Source organism: Procambarus clarkii, chromosome 12 (genome assembly GCF_040958095.1).
Source record: "Procambarus clarkii isolate CNS0578487 chromosome 12, FALCON_Pclarkii_2.0, whole genome shotgun sequence".
NCBI lineage: Eukaryota > Metazoa > Arthropoda > Malacostraca > Decapoda > Cambaridae > Procambarus > Procambarus clarkii.
The window spans coordinates 39281191-39298552 of record NC_091161.1 but is presented as its reverse complement, the minus strand read 5'-3'; positions in this window follow the sequence as shown (position 1 = coordinate 39298552).

Sequence of the window (17362 nt, the reverse complement as noted above, 5' to 3'; positions counted from 1 at the left end):
AACCTCTTACACTCGCCCTTACACCAGTCACCCTAGTCCAAAAGACAATGATACCAATGTTTTCGGGAGACCAACACAGCCCACCGTTCCCGAAACCGAGCACGAACATCAGGACACTATAGCAAAGTACAGTTCAGTTTCCATCATCGTTCCACTCGCACCTGGCTCACAGCTCTAACCTTAACCAGCACCATACAATGGTCCGAGAAAGCAACTGGTACCGTCCAAACAGATACCACCGACCTTATCTCGTGTGTTTATGTTCACTTATGAACGTAAAACCTATTGAGACGAGAACACTAACCAGAAGACAAAATCGTTAATGCCAATGCACCCCCCCCCCCCCGAATCACATCGCATCCCGAAAACCAAAACACTGAAGAGCCTCAATCACCGCAGGGGACACATTTGCAGGCAAGAGACTGCTACTGTCCCATGCCGACGTGACAGTTAAATTCCCCGTAAGACACCATGGCACGTGTAGCATGTCTCAAAAAAAATTTAAACTTTATCTGAAAAAAAAAAATCCTCATGTTCCAACTGCCTAGTCACCTCTGAGGGTGCGTAAATGAATAATAAAGGAATCGCCACCTTCATAAGAGTTCTTGACCAACAAAATCCTGCCATCCTAGTCATTTCAGTGTGCAACACCGAACTAGGCGCCTGCTTGGAAAGAAGGATCATCGTACCCCTTTCAACATTTGTACCAGATTTAACAAAACTAAATAATACTCCTCCAACCAATGCAACAAAGCCACACACCGAACATTGTGTTTCTGAACAAGTCACATCAACCCCTGCCTATGAAGCATAGAGATCAGTTACCATGGAACGCAGCCCGTTGTCATTAATGGAACCACAAGTTAAATGAAGAGTCATCTGAAGTATATATTTACACGTCAGGGCCCGGCCGGTCAGTACGAGCCGAAACTCCATGCAAAGAATCGACAACGGCCTCTGAAAATCTTTCGGGCAACTTGGACAGAAGCACCCCAGGAGGCGGGGCTCAAGGCATGAAACAGACCCCTCCCCCCCTCCCCGCTTCAAAACTAGATACAAATCATGACCATCATGACTGCCGGCTACAGTCTCAGCACCTTCCACTCCGGCCTACCCACAAGGGGATGCCCACACGTCTGCACCGAGGAGAGAACCTCATGACAACCACTGACCTAAAAGAAGCCACCTCAGACTCCAGCACACCCTGCTCACTGTCCATGGTCTCCAACATTTCGAGAGAATCCTCACGTTCCAGTGAAAACACTTCCATTCCTCGTGCGACGTTCCTGCCCGGGAACGAGAGTCGCTCGAAGAGACAAGCCCTGGAGATGAAGACGGTGTGGGGAAATCTCCCAACGATTTGTTTTTATTAAACGATTTATTTTATTATATTGGAATTTATTAATTCAAAGTGGACTGTGTATTTAAAAATGATCCTGCTAGGGATTTTGCTCTTTCATAAATTCGGGGGTTTAATACAGCCTATCAATCAAAATTAATCAACTAATTGAAATTTGCTAGAATTGTTAGCCTACTAAATAGTACTGGATTAAAGAGAATACAGCTTAGTTGTAAAGTAGAATATAGCCTGGTAATAGGCAAGAGACTCCGTCACGTGGGCTGAAACTCATGGTCAAGGCCTTAACGGCGACTGAGAATGCCTCATGATACACAAAGATAATGTAGTCACTTAACTTCTCCTCGTCTCCCCCTGCTGAATAATGACAAAGTAATAACCAGAAACAAATATATTTGACATAACAAGGAAACAAGAATGTTTAGTTCCCGAAACCTCACACTAGAAGATGAATGGGCAACGACATTTCGGCCCGTTCTGGATCCATTATAAAGTCGATTGTGACGAGACGACTAATTGATGAAGAGTAAGCCACTCAAGAGGTGGCAGGAGCTGAATAGCCAGTAAGAAGAGAGGGAGGGAGGCACGGGCACAAGTTTATGCCTGTATTTACATGGGATAATGTAAAGAATAAGTTAATTGAAATAATTCTTATCGATTCTGGGTGGGTAGCCCTGCTCTATAACCAGTCTATTTTTTTAAGTGATCACTATACTTATCTAACAATTAATTGGCAAAGTTCATAGTCGATAACAGGAGTTGTTGATGCTCGACCACACTGATTTTGCAGAACGATTAATTGCTCACACGAGCGTGTTTGTAGGCTAAGCTGGTCTCTCAATAGTCTCTTCCCTCCAGTACTCAGGACGTGTTCCCTTGCACAGTTTTAAATCCGTCATTACCGACTTAGGGAAGTAGACATTGAATTCACTTGTAATTAATTTGTATCCAGTCTTGGAGAATACTTTATCCTATTTGTTTCCAAGAATGGTGTTTTTATGGTGTTATGGATAAATATTCTTCAGGTGATGTGGCAAATATCCCATTTTGTCTGAGAAGCCATGAAACCCATTTTCTTTTAATGATTATCTTGGAAAAATTAGTGTAGTAGTTGGATTAGTATTTTCCTAACATAACTGCATTTGCTGGGTGCAGTGTGTGTTAGTATTTAGTGTCGAAAATTCCAGCATAATTCTGGGGAGGAGGGGAGTAACAAGGGTTGGAGCTCACTTTTTAGGAATTGCAAAACCTTCATTGCTCTCCTTCAGAATTATAGTATTTTGTTTAAATTTGCAATGTTGCACAGCAGTCATTTCAGGACAGTGGGGTGGGGAGTCTCTGGGGTGACATCCTTTCCTGCTAGCTACGAGGGAATTAATTTTTCTAAGGTTTTGAGACTAGTTGTACATCTTCACTTCACTTTCACTATTCTCATGATACCCTGACTGTCTGAATAGACAGACTATACCGCCTAGAGGCCATTCTGAACGTGGATAGTCGCTGTCAATCAGAACATCACCAGATTTTAAGTTTTTTTTATTGTAGGGGTTTTGTTGATATTCCCATAGTTGTTATTCTCCCATACTCATTATCCTCCTTTAGTCATTATTCTCCTGTAGTAGTCATTCTCCCTAGGAGCAGTTCGGTATTCTAGAGTCCAAACGTCATTCCACTGACTTACTACTCCCTACAGATGATTGTAGCTCTTAAGTCACTATGACATGCGACGGATCTTCTCTCTCATGTATGTGAGGGATGCTAGAGATTTACGAAGACTTCCATACATCAGATTAGATGGACTTAATGGCTTACCTGCGAAAGATCGTAAGAGGTTGGTCAGTGGTCAGTTATTGACCCGAGAATCAATTTCGGTGACCGGTGTGAAGCTCCTGTAGATCAAACTTTTGTGGTGGAGGGTTTTCCTTGGACAGCATTTGACTGTTCCCACCATCCGCTTGTAGAAGCCTCCATGCCATTGTCTTCTAGGGGATATGAACTTCTAGTGGCACTACCGTTGATTTAAGGCAATACATACAACTGGGTGATTCCAAACTTCCCTCAGACATGCTTCCCCTGCAACGAAGTTGCACTGAGATCACTAACTTGGGGCAGGATCGACGCCCATCAAACCTACGGAAAACATGTATGAATGCCTCCGCACATGTCTGGGGTCTCTACAGAGTATTAGGGATGTAATTTTAGAGATGAATATAGCCTCTGCGATTAGATTAATGAAGCGGTGTAGCTAATGAATTAATGTATGTTATGATATGTAATGAACAATGTATGTTAAAGTATAAGTGAGCATATATGAGTATCTTATGTTCTGATCTTTGAGTATGTTATTCCCAAATGTATTGCTTTGAATTTGCATGAGACAATTCACACCACCATGGAAGGATTGTAATGTAGATGTAGTAATTATTCCCCTGCAAAAGAACAAAGTATGTACGAGATAGCAGAGCTGAGAGCAACATATAACTGTGTAATTAGAGAATTACCTACAAAAACCACATATATATTGCGATGGATTAGTAGCTAGGGATCACTAGCAAAAACTGCCACTGCTCTACCTGTTGTTAAGGTTAACATACCTCAAGTTTTGCAGATTAAGAAGCAAATAAAAAAAACAATATTCCCATCACGTCACCACAGAGCCAAAGTAGCAGAAGGAAGACTCACTGTGATATAATACGAACAAGACACTGTGCATCCCCCTCTTTCAAACCTGGCAAAGAAAGACACATTGTATTAGCCATACACAGACTGACTTGGTTACAAGTGCTGCTGAGAGGTACTAAACTCAATAGTTAAAGCGTGTCATATCTATGGGACAGAGGCAGGGACACCACTATTGCATTACTTATTGAAATGTGAAGCAACTGAAGCCCAGTGCACCAAACTTAACATTAATCCAATGAGAGCAGCTGCATTAGACTCAAAATTCACAGCGACTACAATACAGTTGAATAATGGGACACTAGTTAACACTATACATCTATATTTGCCACCAAGGTAATGTTATCAAAACATGACTAAAACCAGTGCACTAAAACATAAGCAGTAAAAAAAATGAAAAGGAGGAAACCACACCTCCATTTAAAACTTTGACACACATCACAGTAACAAGGTTATTGTGAATAACTGATCTCAATTACAGGCTCACTATAGCCTGTGCTACATGGACATTTAGTTCTGAGTAGCTAAATCTAAAACAACGGCAATAACAGCTAAGGATGTGGAAAGGCAGGATGCAGTTTTTATTAGGGAGTACACATCGGCACTGTATATACTGTTATTGAACACTGCTTAACTGACAATGTCTCTTCAATGCAGGCTGAACTTAAAACTGAATTAGCAGGATTACAGGAAGTAGTCAAATATAGTAAAAAAAAAATTTCATATGTAGACAGTAGAGGAGCGTTAGTCTTTAAATAGCAGACGAGCAGTATACCAGAATATTGTAATAGTGTATAGAGAATGTAAAGTCTTTAGAAAAAATGGTTATAATATAAGATTTACATGACTCCCTTCACATATGGAAATATTGGTGAATGAGGCAGTTGATGTGATAGCGAAGAGAGCCTCAGAAAAACTCTTGTCCATGTTGTATGTCATAAAACTTTGAAACGGTCATGAATCAAGATGATCCAAGAGGATGAATAAAAAGTAAAGGGAACGGCTATTGTAGACAGCAGTAACACACTTAAGCATTATGCGTCCTTCACTTATGATAGAAGAAAGTCTATTTGAAAGGATTCACTTTACATAAGATTAAGAGTAGGATACAAATGTGTTTTGTATTACGGTTTTGTCAGTGAAATAGATAAGGAGTGTAAATTATGTAGTATGCCACACGCCCACACCTTAGATCATTATGTATTAGTGTCAACTTAATGATAACTAAATAAATAAGGAAATAAGTAGTGTACCACATCAAATTGTTTAGATGTGATAATGGTGTGATACAGAATACTTTGGATTTACAAACACTGCCCCAAGAGTGTAACACTTACATGTTGTGTTTACTTTATTAACCTGCAATGTAAAATGTGATTCTTGTATTTTGATTCGTGGATTTGTGTGCCTGTTGAGGGACTTAAAATAGAGGGTAGAAATAGCGTAAGCTACTTTATCCCTTTGAGATGTATTTTATTGATTCTATAAACGTACTTAAACCATTTTGAGAACGCACAGTTTGAACAAAGTTTTCCCCAATTGCGTGCGTTTCTGCTTTATCTCAAGTCATAAAACATAAAAAGCTTCAATTATTTTTCATCTTTTTTTCTTGGAATTCCCCTGTTGAACTAGGTTTTTTTTTTTGAGCATTCCTATGACGTTCAAAAAAATTGTCCTTGTTCTTGTGTTGTGCTTGAACATTTTGCAAATGTTGTCTTCAACTTTTTTGGTTTCATAGAATCATTTGGCGAAGCTTCGATGCAAATAACACAGACGTCTTTTTTCTCCATTGATGATGGACGTGAATTCACATTAAACATGAGGTGTCGTAGGCTCTTTATCTGACACACATGATAGGCTTCAATGTATCTAAAACACAAGAATAATTCACTGTATTATTAAATTTATAATATAAAAAACTTTTCTGTGCAAACAGCGAGGCGGACTTTGTACACTGCTATCCAAAAGAGACTTGGGTCAAACTATCAGCCAACCAAATTAAGGGACGTCCTCTAAGTAAGGAATTATACGGCTACATTGGTAGTATTACGACAAACGCAGTCTACTGATTCCGATATTACCTGACAATTGGCTACCTGAACGCCAGAGCGTTGTCAGGTAGCCAATAAGTGTACCGGGTTAGGGAGTTAGTCAGGTGGTTGGGGTGAGTGTCTGAGGGCTTGCCATGGCCTTGTTTGTAGTGCCATCAAGTTTTGTGGGAAATGTATGGAGTTAAACGGCCGTTTGAGTGCCGTAAGGTTTCTACCAACAGGGATCGCACATCTAAGCTGGTATTGTTGTGTATTACACTAGTATGGGCCAATAGGCCTCTGCAGTTACCTTCATTCTTAAACACACGATGACTAATATATACAAACTCGCTTATTCATCGATTGATTGACAGTGAGTCAAGTTTTTTTTATATCAATTGTGTATTTGAATGGATTTAAACCAGTTTCTCAACATGGAGTATGACCCACATGGGGGCAAAAATGGAAACTGGGTTGTGTGATATTAGTAAGTGCCATTTTCTTTGCTCTATATGAGAGGGAGGAGGGGGTTAATTTTGACATTATTATAAAAGGTGAACCATTGGTTTGAACTTTAAATGTCATGGCTCAGTGACAAGCACAAGTGAAATTGTTATTATCGGACAGTCAGTTGTGTCGCTGAAAGCAAGTTTATATTATTTTCAACTTGATTTTGCTAAGCCAGCTAACTCTAAAACTTAACCCCCTCCACCCCCCCCCCCCGAACTAAAAAAAAAAAATCCATGAGGGAATTACCCGTGAACTAAACAGTTTATTACACTCGATAATTTACGTTTGAGCCATATACATAATAAACGACATTTATAGGTATGAAGTAATTGTATCATGTATATATTCAAGCATGTATTAATATCATGGATCAAAATCATTTCAAGGTGATGTAGATAGGCTTCCAAATTATCAAAAACACCGGTAGATAGTTTAATACTGACAAAAGTAAGGTTATGAGGCTAGGTAATGATTATAGTCACAGGATATCAGAGGGAAGGTGATGAGATTGAGAAAGGAATCTTGGTCATAATTAGTAAGAACTATAAGCAAAAAAATCTATGCATAACTGTTTGAAATAAGGCAAAAGGACCCTGGGAATATTTCTAGAAGCGTTAGCAATAAAACACCTTGTGTTTTTCTGCAGCTGTAACTAGCTAGTTAGGCTCATTTAGATTATGAAGTTCAGTTTTGGTAGCCGTACTATAGAACGCGTCATGCATAGAATGACAATGTTAACCCCACGAATTAGGAACCTTCCATGTGGAAAAAGATTGTTAAAGCTTAATTCATTATCTAGAAAGGCGAAGAGTTAGGGGGTGGCCCTGATTGAAGTGTACAAGTTAAACTGTTTGAGACAAAGTACATCTTACAGGGATAGAGTTGCTTTGGGTATTTCTACCCCCCCCCCCCCCAATCGTACAAGCTGAAGAACGGGCATAACAAGGTTAAGGTATAAAATACATAAACAATTAATAGAATACGAAACAATGGATGAAAATTAGCTAAGTTTAGATTTAGGAAAGACCTGGATAAATGCTGGTTTGGTAACAGGGTTGTTGATTTGTGGAACAAATTACCGGGTAATATAATAGATGTAGGGTCCCTTGATTGTTTCAAGCGTAGGTTAGACGTAAATGAATGACTGAATATAAATGGAAGCTGCCATGCGAGGGCCAATATCCTTGATTTTTATGTTCTTAAAGCAGACGTGGATTGTTTTACCGATCGTTTGAACCGTTAACAGGAGCTGCCCTTAATGTCCAAATATGTTGTCTACTGTTCTGATGCTAGAAAGAATAATAATGGCAGAAGTTAATAATTATAATAATAATAATCACGAAATAATGGAACCAAATTAGACCATTTTCGAACTAGAAAAAATAATAAATTATGGTTTGTGAATTAGGTTGTAGATTAATGATACAAACTCAGGGCAATGTTGGTTAGCAACCAAAGTGTCCTCTTGAATAATGCATCCCATTTTAACGTCAAAATTCCAAACAGCAATTTAGTTCATCATTTTATGTCCGTCGTGGCAACTCTAGAGGACGGGCCGATGTAACCGGCGTGTGACTGCTGAAGTGATTCAAGTGTATGTTAGTGTTTATTATTAGTCTTAAGTACATTATAAACAAACTACCAAGACTGGATGTGTTGATCAAAGGCTGCTTCAGCGTCTATGTATTTCGTTATGTCCTCATTGTAAATATCAAATAAGACTGCTCATTAATTTTAGTTTGGTTTCATAAAAGTTGTTCTAGTGCAATGAAATTTTATTGTCATGTTAAATTTAAAGAGGGCTGCAACTGGTTCAAGTTTCAGCATCGCAGCCTAAATAGAGAGGGAGAAAAAAAACATTTTTTTTTACCATTTTTTAACATGTTTTAAAGTTGAAATAACAAATGCAAATATCAACCGAAATCATTTCTATGATACTCGGCTATCACATTACTATATAATAAAGGTTGTCTTGTAACATTACTATCCCAAATGTATTTAGTGCAATAATACAAATTTTCAAAGTTCACAAAAAAAAATGCTGCAACAAAATGTGTACAAATATTTATAAAATCAATAAATGATCTTAGGAAAAAAATAATAATAGTTTTTAGAGGCATAGACTCTACATATAATGTGCAAGTTTCATGTAAATTGAATAATAAATAAAAAAGTTATTCAATCATGTAGTTGCAAATTGCTTACCTGTAGAAAATCAAGGTCAAAGTTCAGCCACCTGTGGCTGAGGTTGATGAACGACCAATTTCAATCAAAATTACCACCCTTGTAGATTGGCATTCCTTCAGTAAGGTGTGGAAGTTCCATGAAGATCGCCTGATAAAAAAAAAACATAAAACAAATTTAATTAAAAAAAAAAATAAAAAAAAAGACAGCAGCTTTATATTTACAATTATTTATGATGTAATATCAAAATATAAAAAAATAAAACATACTAACCTAATTGAAGAAAAGAATCGGCCGTCTGCCGGCGGCGGTGTTTCTTCCAGGCTGCATGCTTACAGCAGACAGCCCGAGCACAGTCTGTATTCCACCAGGGAACGCACTTCTGTGGGCCCCGAGAGGAAGAGCGAGGAATAGAGCAGAGGGCCGCGTCGAAGACGGTGTCATGAAAAAGGAGGAGAGAGCGAAGGAGAGGTCAGAGAGAGCAGCACTGAGGGTAAATAGGTTCCTGTCTGCCTTAGCAAACTTCCACCTAGGGAAGGAGAGGGGAGGGTGAAAAGAGAAAAAGGTAACAAGGATTGGGAAATGGTCACTGCCATGGAGGTCATCAAGAACCTGCCACGTGAAATCTAAGTAAAGAGAAGAAGAGCAAAGAGAAAGATCAAGACAGGAAAGGGTGCGAGTCCAAGAGTCCAAATGCGTGGGCTCACCAGAATTCAGAAAAGACAGGGAAGAAGAGAGGATGAATGGCTCAAGAAGGCGACCCCGGGTGTTCGTCAGAACATCACCCCAAAGGGAATGACGACAATTGAAATCGCCCAGCAGGAGCACAGGCTCCGGCAAGGAGTCCAGTAGGTGTTTCAGATCGGTTAGAGAAAGCGGGACATTCGGGGGGAGATAAATAGGACAACGGTGTACTATTTCCTCACAAAGATACGAGCAGCAGAACAATGGTGAGGTGAAAGGAAAAAGTAAGGGGACAAAGAGAACATCAGAGCGAATCAAGAGAGCAGAAGAGTTGGGAGCCCCAGCAACAGCTGGGGGGGGGGGAGGGGAAGAGAGAAAGGAATAGCCACGAAAGCGACCAGGACGAGAACCAAGCATCGACTCCTGGAGACACACACAGGGGCGAAAACCGCAAAATCAGAAGCTGGAGTTAAAGGAAATTGGCGTAATAATCATGAACATTCCATTGAAGGATGGACACCGACGAGAAGAGGAAGGACAGCAACAGAGAACAATGAAGAAACGAAGGCGAAAAGGGAACACAGCAAGTTAAAGAAGCGCAGGATCCGGGTCAGCGAAGTCAGGGTTAGGGGGGCATGGGTAAACTGAGTAAAGGAGGGAAGGTAGCTAGAGGACCAACCAGAGGAAGACGAGTAGGGTCTGGAGGAGGAAGAGGGGGGGGGGGATAACCGAGGGTCAAGGACAGCAGCAGGAGGGGCAGAAACCAGGGAATGCACCTCAGCAAGGGCACCAATTGAAAGGGAAGCGGAGGTCAAAAAGACCTCCATAGCAGGAACAGGGGGCGCGACCACCGAAACGGGAGGGGATGGAGCGAGAGTGTCAGAAGTAGGGGACGAGGAAGAATGCAAAGCCTTTTTACCCGCCGGGGAGAAGGAAGGAGAGGAGCCAGGCTTTTGCTTCTGACTCAGAGAGACAGGTGTCCCAGCAACTACGTTCTGGGCAACGGATTCCAGCGTCTCAACAGGAGAAGCTGAACGAGAGCATATACGATGGCAGTTGGGAGAGCGTTGGACATCAGCTCGTACGGACAGGCTGCAAGGAGAGCCAAAAGACGGAGGAGAAGGATGGGAAGGAGGATCGGAGGGAGACGAGGAAGAAGACACAGGAGACATGTCAGACCGGGCAGAAAGAAGGGGGAACCCCAGACAGAGGACCAGGAGGGGGACCCTTTGGGACAGAACTCAAAGAGGAGGGGGGCGGTGGGCGAATCAGGGTCCAAGGCCTGGAAACGGTATTGAGGCTGAGGAAGGTGGGAAGGACAAGGAGAGGAAGAGCGCAACACGTGAGCATAAGACACATTAGCATAAGGTGGGAGTCGGCGAACCTGGCGCCTTGCCTCAGGAAAGATAAATGCTCCCGGTGCTTCAAGTTGAGGATGGCTGCCTCAAGCTTGTAATGTATACACGCACAGGAGAAGGTAGGGTGGGCCTCACCGCAATTGAGGCAGCGAGCCTGGGGAGAAGTGCACTCCAACTTAGTGACCTTTGCCCCCCCCACACAAAGGACAGAGAGAGACCGTTCCAGAGCAGCGGAGGGCACCATGCCCAAACCTCCAGCACTTATTACAGAGCCGAGGAGAGGGAATGTACAACTGCATGGAACACCTGGCACCAGCAAGAATGACAGAGGGCAGAAGGGTCCTACCATCAAAGGTAATCTTCACAACCCGAAGTGGTTGACACCATGAGAGAGACGAGTAAATGAAGTCGACCTGGAGGACAGAATGGCCCTGGACATCAAGGATATGACGAATATCTTCGTGGCAGTCCTGGAGATTCCAAACACCGGTAACAACATGGGGTGGGAGGAGAATAGTGCCAACACTGGCATTTAACCTAGCATTCTTGGAGACCCGAACAGGGATCTCGTCAAGGCAGCCAAGCGGGAGGCTGCATCCTGAGAAGGAGCAACAACGACACGTGTACCGAGATGTGTGGGGTGGAAAGTAACAGAGACATCTAGGGAATCAACAAGGTGCCTATGAAGGGAGAAATCGTCATGAGGCGCAGAATCAAGAGGGAGGAGATCAAAGTATTTGGCCCACGAAGCGGGATCAAAGAAGGCTTGATACGCATCAGTATGGGAAGGGATCGAGTGAGTGCGGCCGTGTCGAGAACGGCGTTGAGAACCCCCAGAGAGAGAGAGAGAGAGAGAGAGATAGGGGGGGGGGGAGGTTAAAAGGCGCAGTATTCACAACGAGAGACTGAGCCATGCCAGGGAACGAGGTGCTCACCACTGGGGGCTTGGGGCTCGACCCAACCACAGAGGAGGGAGGCGAGCCGAGGGGAGTAGTCATGAGGGTCAGAGGAGGAGCAAGGTCGGGGTCCAATGCAATGGGGGCTACAGAGCCCGGTCTTCCAACACGGTCCAACTCGGGGCTTGGTCGCCCACCCCAGGAGCCTGAGAAGATAGAAGAGGAACAGAATTAGTCATAAGTACGAAGAGAAAAACATTCATTCACGAATGTGCCCCCATACCCACCATGGGGCCACAATTAAAGGCAGGACACCCAACAAGAAGCTATTGCCGATCATGCCGGGGCCTCCTAGGGGTGCATTGTGAGTATACACCCCCACAAACACCACCTTAAGAACCGTCAGTCTGTCGAGATCGGGTTCAGTGACGAAAGGTGGATTGACAATAAAAGGTTCCCCTCGCTCTCGACGTTGGGTACTACAGTTCTACGGGTGCAAGAGTATGCCTCCCGAAGCACCTGGGCGTCAAAATAGAAGTAGTCCAAAACAATAACCAAAACAAGCAAAAGGTCGGCAGGAAACAACAAGCAGATAGGAGAAGAGGGGGGGGGGAGAAAAACGTAACATAAGGGAAAGGAAAAGCGATCCGGCACAATTGGAGAAGACAGCAGCAGGAGCATAAGGTGACAAAAGGATAGAGGACTGTCCCATGGCGCATCACACTCCGGCACCCGACCACCAAGCCAACTCACGACGCCAGCGGGCCAGATGGGGAGGGGGCAAAGAACATAAGAAAACCTACAGTTGCAGGGACAAGAGTTACACATACTAATGAAGACACTATTACGAAAATCATTTTGGGGAAAACTTAAAAATATTGGAGGAAATCTAACTAAGTGCATGAGGGGCAGGGTAAACACTTTATACTAAAAGAGATCTAAACTCACAATAAGAACATTCAAGGAAAGTAAATGAATACAAAAAAAGTGTTGAATATAATGAAATGCCATTTTCTGGGTGAGACCCGGAGGCTCCCCGGAGCTATACCAGGCTGATATGCTAATGTCAGACTTTGGCATCAGTCATGTGTATAGAGTTCTAGGGCCTACCGGGGACCACAGCCAGAACCTGGCCCCCTCAGAGAGGCAAGGGGAGCAATGGCCTATAGAAACCTCCGAGTAGTTGGAATTAAGCATTCTATGTCTGCCATCGACCAGGTCAAGCATCCAGATAGGTAAGCATTCCAAAACAAACCCCTATTCTGGTTAAAATTGCTACCAAAAGCCGAACTAGTGGATAGAACTCCCCAACAGAAAACAAGCAAACTAGTATGACGTCACACGTCACCGCGCCGCTGTCTGCGCAGCTCCCCCCCCCCCCTCCGTGGGAGGGGAAAGTGGTAGCCCCAGACCTCTCACGCCGGCTATCCACCCATCAGTTCTGAGGCTGGATGTCAAAACACACGAAAAACCGCCGACCGGAGGGAGGGAAGGTTGCAGGGGAGCCTCCGGGTCTCACTCAGAAAATGGCGTTTCATTACATTCAACGCTGGTTTTCTGGGGAGAGCCCCGTCGGCTTCCCGGAGCTAACTACCCACAGAGGAAGGTCAAAGGGACGGAACCGGGAGGCGGTCACCACACACCCCTCAACTGAAGCGAGACAACCGACTGCGAACGCCAACCCAAGGCAACATAGCCCCGAAAGGGCCTTGGAACAACACGAGACAATGAGCAGCTAGATCCCTGTACGATCGCCAAAAGATCCGTGCCCGAATGACAGCAAGGACACGCCGCCCAGACGGCAGCAAGAGCAGCAAAGCCAAGAATGCCACGGGCATGGGGAAAGAACACAGGCAGGCTAGTCGCAATAACACGGCGGATAACCTGGGACACTATTACCCACAAACAGGGAAGAACGGAACTGGATCAACTCAAAGCGCGCCCTGGACATAGAGGCCACAGCAAGCAAATACCAGCAGAGGGCCGCCACTGAACACAAAACCCGATGCACCCCCGGCCCGACCAACCAAGGACCCGTCTGGAACGCAGCAGCCCCATCCCGTGCCAGAAAAGATGGAGACGGCTGCCACCGAACAACCAAAACGCCAAGACGGAAGGAGCAGAAACCCCTGCGGAAGAGAGCAAGAAGCCCAGTGACCCCGACCCCCAGAGGCAAATGCCAACAGGAAAGAGCCGTCGAAAAGCAAACCTGAATCAAAGGGGCACCACCAACTGAGGAGAAGACAGAGCACGCTGACCAGAGACCAGGACGGTGCAAGCGGCGCATGAACAGGCCGGAGGTGAAACACACTAGACAGCTCACTAATGGCGCAGAAGCAACACCAAGACTGAAAGCAAGCCGAAGTGGCTCCGCTAACGCCGCATGAAACGATGCGGCAGTATGTGGGAAGATGACGGCCCCCAACCCGCACCAGAAAAATCAAGCCGACGCTAACAACTGCAGCCACCTAAAAAGGCACATGAGGAAATGGAAGGACCGCCAAAATACCCCATACTGCCGCCTAGAAGCACGCAGGTGGAACACCAACAACGAAGCCTCCAGACCACCAACCAAAGGCAAGACACGCGAGGCAGAACGGAATCAGCCCCGACAAGGCTCACCTGAGCCAAGGAAGAGGTGGAGTCATGGGAAGATCTTGGGCGCTACCCCCAAAGAAGCCCAAGCTGGCAAATAAGGAGAGGGAATGTCTGCCGAACAGAAAGCTCCCCAATGCGACCCAGCAAACACACAACGTTTTGGAAACCTTCACCAAAGTTTCAACATGATTGTGGGGAGAGAGAAGTTTCATGTGTGGTTGAACAAGCACATGAGCAACCTTTAACCCAAGAATGGTAAAAGTATTTTTTATGTAATACAGCAAATGCTGCCTTTTCTTACACTAGTTTCACCTTTATTTACTAAAAAAATATTTTGTTCATGTTAAAATATTAAATTTATGTACATTATACATATAAATTGTGAATGCTGTGACTTAGTTGTATGATAGGTGTGCGAAACATTTACTTTTTATTATGATCTTGCTAAAAAAAAATTATAACACTGTTTGCTAAATGCTGTATTCAGCAATACTGTTTTTATGTTTAAATTATATTTTGGTACTTTATGCATAATACATCAACATAAATGGAAAATACTGCTGCATAGGTATATGAAGGACAACCGCAACATTTAATCTACCAGTTTTTCTAATAAAAAATTTGAGTGCATCAAAATACCTCTTTATCGCATGCATCTGTATTATAGTAGATTTTACATTAAATATCACTGAAGTACAAATAGGTGAGTACAACTAGGCAAGTACAACATGAGTGCAACTAGGAGAGTACATGTAGCTAGGTGAGTACATCTTGGTGAACACTGCTAGATGGATACGAGTAAGTGAGTGCAACTGCATGAGAGCAACTAGGGGAGTGCATGTAGGTGAGTACAACTACACGAGAACAACTAGGTGCGTGCATGTAGGTGAGTACAACTACACGAGAACAACTAGGTGTGTGCATGTAGGTGAGTACAACTACACGAGAACAACTAGGTGTGTGCATGTAGGTGAGTACAACTACACGAGAACAACTAGGTGTGTGCATGTAGGTGAGTACAACTACACGAGAACAACTAGGTGTGTGCATGTAGGTGAGTACAACTACACGAGAACAACTAGGTGTGTGCATGTAGGTGAGTACAACTACACGAGAACAACTAGGTGTGTGCATGTAGGTGAGTACAACTACACGAGAACAACTAGGTGTGTGCATGTAGGTGAGTACAACTACACGAGAACAACTAGGTGTGTGCATGTAGGTGAGTACAACTACACGAGAACAACTAGGTGCGTGCATGTAGGTGAGTACAACTACACGAGAACAACTAGGTGTGTGCATGTAGGTGAGTACAACTACACGAGAACAACTAGGTGTGTGCATGTAGGTGAGTACAACTCACCATGCAACACCTCAGTACAACTCACCATGCAACACCTCAGAACAACTCACCATGCAACACCTCAGTACAACTCACCATGCAACACCTCAGTACAACTCACCATGCAACACCTCAGTACAACTCACCATGCAACACCTCAGTACAACTCACCATGCAACACCTCAGTACAACTCACCATGCAACACCTCAGTACAACTCACCATGCAACACCTCAGTACAACTCACCATGCAACACCTCAGTACAACTCACCATGCAACACCTCAGTACAACTCACCATGCAACACCTCAGTACAACTCACCATGCAACACCTCAGTACAACTCACCATGCAACACCTCAGAACTACAGAAGTCAAGGAAGAGGAGGGGAAGGGGAGTATGGAAGTGCATCCATACTGCACTTAGGGAGGAGGAGGGAGAGGAGGAAGGAGGAAGGCGAGGAGGGAGGAGGAGAAAGGCGAGGTGGAAACAGGAGGAAGGAGAAAGAGAGTGAGTAGGATGGAGGAAGAAGGAGGAGGAGGGCGTGGCAGGAGGAGGGCAAGGAGTAAGGAGGAAGGAGGAGGAGGGTGAGGAAGGAGTAGTAGGAAGTAGTAGTGAGGAAGGCGAGGTGGAAGGAGGAAGGAGGAGGTGGTTTTGGAGTAAGGAGGAAGGAGTTCGTGGAAGAAGGAAGACGAGGAGTAGGGTGAGGAGGGAGGAGGAGGAGGGCAAAGAGGAAGGAGGGGGGCAAGGAGGAACGAGGAAAAGGGCGAGGAGGAAGGAGAGGTGGAATGAGGAAGAGGGCGAGGAGGAAGGAGGAAGAGGGCGAGGAGGAGGGCAAGGAGGAAGAGTAGAAGATAGAGGAGCTCGAGGAGGAAGAGTAGAAGATAGAGGAGCTCGAGGAGGAATTAAGGAGAAGGAGATCGAGGAGGAAGAAGCGGAGGAGGAGGAGGAGGAGGTCGAGGAGGAAGGAGTAGGTGGAGGAAGGAAGGTGCAAGGAGGAGGACGTCCGAGAGGGGGGAACTAAGTGACGGCGGAGAAGAGGAGGGGGAGAATAGCAGGGGTAGAAGTAGTAGAGGTAAGAGGGGGAGGGCGAAGAGGAGGAGGAGTGAGGGAAGGGGGATGAGAGGGTAGGGGGAAGAAGTAAGAGAAGGGGGGATGAGAATGAGGGAGGAAGAGGAGCTAGGGGTAAGAGAAGGGGAAGAGGAGGGGTAAGAGAAGGGGAAGAAGAGGGGGAGGGGTAAGAGAAGGGGGTAAAGAGGGGGGAGGGGTAAGAGAAGGGTGGATGAGGAGGGGGGGATGTGAAGGAACGGAAAAAGAAGGGGGAAGAGGAGAGGGGTAAGAGAAAGGGAATGAGGAGGAGGAAGGGGAAGAGGGAAGAGAGGAAGGAGGGGAGGAGAAGATGGGGAGGGAGTGTAACGGGATCTGTGTGACGGCTGGGGCATGTACACTGTAGGCCTACAACAGTTGCCATGACGTGTTAGGGAGCTTGATTTTTTTTTTTTTGGAGATATATACAAGAGTTGTTACATTCTTGTACAGCCACTAGTACGGGTAGCGTTTCGGGCAGGTCCCTGGAATACTATCCCCGCCGCGAAGAATCGTTTTTACAACCAAATACTCATTTTACTGTTGAGTTAAACAGAGGCTACAGTTAAGGATTTGCGCCCAGTAAATCCTCCCCAGCCAGGATACGAACCCATGACAAAGCGCTCACGGAACGCCAGG